At 40.7% G+C, this 4551-nt stretch overlaps 1 pseudogene; it reads left to right on the top strand.

Annotated features, from left to right (window-relative positions):
• Positions 1–2390: 2390 nt before the first annotated feature.
• On the top strand, positions 2391–3105 carry LOC131758335 (phosducin-like protein 3 pseudogene; annotated as a pseudogene).
• The last annotated feature ends 1446 nt before the right edge of the window (positions 3106–4551 follow it).

Here is a 4551-nt window from a genome sequence, read left to right as displayed (position 1 = left end):
TCTTCTCTCCCCCACCCCTAACCCCTGACACACACTGATATTTTTACTGTCTATATAGTTTTGCCTTTTCAGAATGTCATGTAGTTGGAACCATATAGTATGCAGCATTTTCAGATTGGCCTCTTTCACTTAGTAATGTGTGCGTTTAAAGTTTTTTCATGTCTTCCCATGACTTGATAGCTCATTTCTTTTTAAAGCTGAATAATATTCCATTGTCTGGATGTACCACAGTTTATTTCTCCATTCAGATGAAGGACATCTTGATTGCTTCCAAGTTTTGGCAATTATGAATGAAGCTGCTGTGAACATCCATGTGCAGTTTTTGTGTGGACATGTTTTCAACTTCTTTGGATAAATACCAAGGAGCTGAATTGTATGATAAGAGTATGTTTAGTTTTGTAAGAAGCTGCCAAACTAATTTCTAAAGTTTTTGTACTATTTTGTGTTCCCACCAGCAGTGAATGAGAGGTCTTGCATCACATCCTCCCCAGCATTTGGTGTTGTCAATGTTTTGGGTTTTGGTCTTTCTAATAGTTGTGTGGTGGTATCTCGTGGTTTTAATTTGCCTTTCCCTGATGACAGATGATGTCGAGCATCTTTTTATATGCTGATTTGCCATCTGTATATCTTCTTTGGTGAGGTATCTGTTCAGGATTTTGGTCCACGTTTAAATCAGGTTGTTTGTTTTATTTTTGTTGAATTTTAAGAGTCCCTTTTGAGTTAAGAGTCATTTGGGATGATTGTCCTTTATAAGATGTCTTTTGCAAAATATTTTCTCCCATTCTGTGTCTTGTCTTCTCATTTTAGTTTTGCAGTTATCTCTTGTAGAACCAAAGTTTTAAATTTTAATGAAGTCCAGGTTATCAATTATTTCTTTCATGATCATGCCTTTGGCATGTATCAGGTTTGCATTTTTGAAAGAGCACTCTGGTTGCAAGGTGAAGAAAAGTTTGGAGGGAGATAAAACTGGATACAGGAAGTGGTTGGAATGCCACTGTAGGTACGTAGGGGGTTACACAGAAAGGCAGAGCATAGCCCCTCCTTGATCCTACTTCACTGGTGACCAAGGAGAGTGTGAATTAACCTGCAGGCCACTAAGGAAATGTCAAATTGCCCTGTGGAGTTGTTTAGTACAAAAGGCATCTTGACATTATTTGGAAAAAAAAAAACCCCACTTTTATGCTAATCAGGTATTATTTGCCAACATGAATCACTAACTCTATTCCTATTTTCCTCTCCAGAAGCTTCAGCAAATGAACAGAAACTCTTCTGACTCAATCTTTTCTTTCTTTATTTCCTTGGAATATTGTCATTTTTCTAGAATATACCAAAATTAAAATAAACATGCTGGTATGAATAAAGAAGCAGACTTCGAAAGTAGGATTAGGAGGCACATTAAATCTCACAGTTTAAAAATAGAGGATCATTATCTTCAAACATGCTCTGCCTAACTCACGTGTGGTACCAGGAAATTCTTTGTTGGTTGTCCCATCACGTGCGCTCCAGCCTTGGTGGACACACACCAGACACACATGACTCTTGAATCATGGAGTAATCTGAGAGGCCCGTGAGGTCATTTTGAGCTTTCTGCTGCCAGGCTTGCATTGTTCTTTACCAAAGAGCTATAAGCCTGAGGCCTACTTGAGATTTAAACAGTTTTTTCTAAACTACTCTACCCTTCTTCTTTTAGGCTCACTCTTTATCCTAATTGAGGTTCGTGAAATCTTTTTTTTTTTTTTTTTCCCATTCTTCATTCTTTTAAGTTTCTTCATTTTCAGTTTTCTTTTTCCTACTCCTTATGTGGAGTTTAATCTCATCCTTTTATATTCTGGTATGGCTGAAGCTTAGGCAAAAACAAGCTATTGATATTTTCAGCAGAGCATGTCAGGGGAGTTTGCCTTTGAAATGTTCCATTTACTAGGTGATCTTAGAGTCCGGTCATTGGATTGGTATATGACACTAGGTAGTCCTTCAGGGCCAGTCAGAAACCTTCTCTGTCACTGCTGTCCACCTACACATCCGGAACCAGACTACTTAGCCACATTCCTTCCTCTGCACATCGTCTCCTGGAACTACTCTTTGGAAAACTGTTGTCATGGGTAGCCAAGCTAAAGCTATTTATAAAGTGGGGTCTACTTCTCTATTTTCATGTAAGTGGAAAACACCTCACACTTCAAAAATCTACAGCTTCATCTTGCCCAACTTGATTTGCTTGGATGACTCTTCTCTTAGATTCAAAAGAGCTGTGTCTCTTGGAATAAAAATTCACCAGGGAGTGTACAATAAAAAGATCATCGGGAAGAAGCGGGTCGGCGGCTGCGCGCATGCGCGGAGGAGAGCTGAGGGGAGGCGTGGCGGCCGCGGGCTGGGCTCGAGCAACTCGTGAGGAAATGCAGGACTCCAACGCAGGCACGGAGTGGAAAGACATCTTACGCAAAAGAGGCATCCTGCCCCGCAAGGGAAGTTTGAAAGATCTGGCGAAGGAGGCAGAAGAGCGGGTCCTTCAGCAGTCCATTGTGAAAACCTATGAAGACATGACTTTGGAAGAACTGGAGGATAACGAAGAGGAACTTCGTGAGGAAGATGAACGTGCGATTGAAAAGTGCAGGCAGCAGAGACTGGCCGAGTGGAAAGCGACCCAACTGAAGAATAAATTTGGAGAAGTTTTGGAAATCTCAGGACAGGATTATGTTCAAGAAGTTAACAAAGCCGGTGAGGGCTTGTGGGTCATCCTGCACCTTTACAAACAAGGGATTCCCCTCTGTTCTCGGATAAATCAGCACTTCCGTGGACTTGCCCAGGAGGTTTCCTGACGTCAAATTTATCAAAGCCATTTCAACAACCTGCATACCCAGTTATCCTGATAGGAATCTGCCCGCGACATTTGTGTACCTTGAAGGTGATATCAAGGCTGAATTTATTGGACCTCTGGTGTTTGGTGGCACGAACCTGACAATGGACGAGTTGGACTGGAAAGTGTCTGAGTCCGGAGCAATCAAGACAAGCCTGGAGGAAAACCCTAAGAAACCCATAGCAGATGTGCTGCTTTCCTCCGTGCCATACTCCATCCCCACCAGGAGGGACAGTGATTCCGAGGATGACTAAGGCTGTGGCCCTGGTGACCTGCTGAACTTTCTTGATGTGACACATCGTCTGAACTTTTTTTTTTAAAAAGGAAAAAGTAGGAATATATACTTTGGTTTTAGCCTTTTATAATTATGTTTCAAATCTGATAGATCTCAGAAATAATCATTGCTGGGGATCCTTTTAAATTTCTTGGAACTCTCTTTTTTAAACTAATAATATTTTTTTAAGAAAAAAATAAAAGCCAGATATTAGTTTAAAAAAAAAAAAAAAGATCATTGATGTGATGCTTATTGGTTTGTAAATCCGCCAGAATGTAAAGAATGAGATGCTTCATCCTTAACAGAAAAGAAAATGCAAATCTACTCACCAGTACCTAGAACAACAGGCAGTTCTGCATTTAATTTTGATTTATTATGTCACACTATATTTTTCTTTTAAGTTTTTTTTTTTTTTTTTTTTTTTTTTTTTGCGGTACGCGGGCCTCTCACTGCTGTGGCCTCTCCCGTTGCGGAGCACAGGCTCCGGACGCGCAGGCTCAGTGGCCATGGCTCACGGGCCCAGCCTCTCCGCGGCACGTGGGATCTTCCCGGACCGGGGCACGAACCCGTGTCCCCTGCGTCGGCAGGCGGACTCTCAACCACTGCGCCACCAGGGGAGCCCTCTTTTAAGTTTTAATATCATCACCTTATGAAAACACTATAGACATCCTATTCTTGTGTGTTCCTGAAATTTATCTTTTGGTCAACCACTGACTCTTCAACAGTGTTCTCTACAGTGAAGTGTTTTGAAGTCAAACATCTTAAAAAGACAGAAACAAAAGCTTTGACTTTACACCACTAATGGCTTGTTTTCTATCTTTTAAAATGAGCACCCCTTGGTGCTGCCTAGAGCATCTCTAAAGTTTGTCATAGACCATAAATTTCCCACTGGCTTATGGGGATGACAACATGAATGTAAATTAAGTTGCTTTATAATACTGTTGATTATTTCTCACATGCTTGAGTTTGATATGCCTGATTTTGGCTTCTCTTCTTTCCTACACTTAGAGGGTTGACAAAATGTGTACAGTTTTAGACAGGTCAAATGTTATAACAGAGTATTTAGGTTGGGACTCTTCTATGCCAAGTCAAAAGATCACGCCTGATATTTATATTCTATGTATATATGGATAGTATTCTCTTAAGTCACTACTCCCATAAGAATTAGATTAAATCTAAGAAATGCAACATCCTAGAGTGTTAAAGGACATCATTCTCTGGGACATTTTGAAAGTGTGTCCTCTTTACACATTAGGTGCTTAGGTATTTTAGTTTTTTTTAGGAGCAAATAGGGAAGTAAGTCACCTTTCCTTCCTTTCCTGAATAACTTCCCTACAATTCTGGCCACAGGAAACCTAGCAATGGAAGCAACTCCCACCACAGGAGCCATCATCTTGGGGCGTCTTAGGTCTTTAGAAGAAAGAAG

The sequence above is a fragment of the Kogia breviceps genome, chromosome 6, assembly GCF_026419965.1.
Source record: "Kogia breviceps isolate mKogBre1 chromosome 6, mKogBre1 haplotype 1, whole genome shotgun sequence".
In the NCBI taxonomy this organism is placed as follows: domain Eukaryota; kingdom Metazoa; phylum Chordata; class Mammalia; order Artiodactyla; family Physeteridae; genus Kogia; species Kogia breviceps.
Note: the sequence above shows the minus strand (reverse complement) of the source record. Positions and strands in the feature narration are given on the sequence as shown.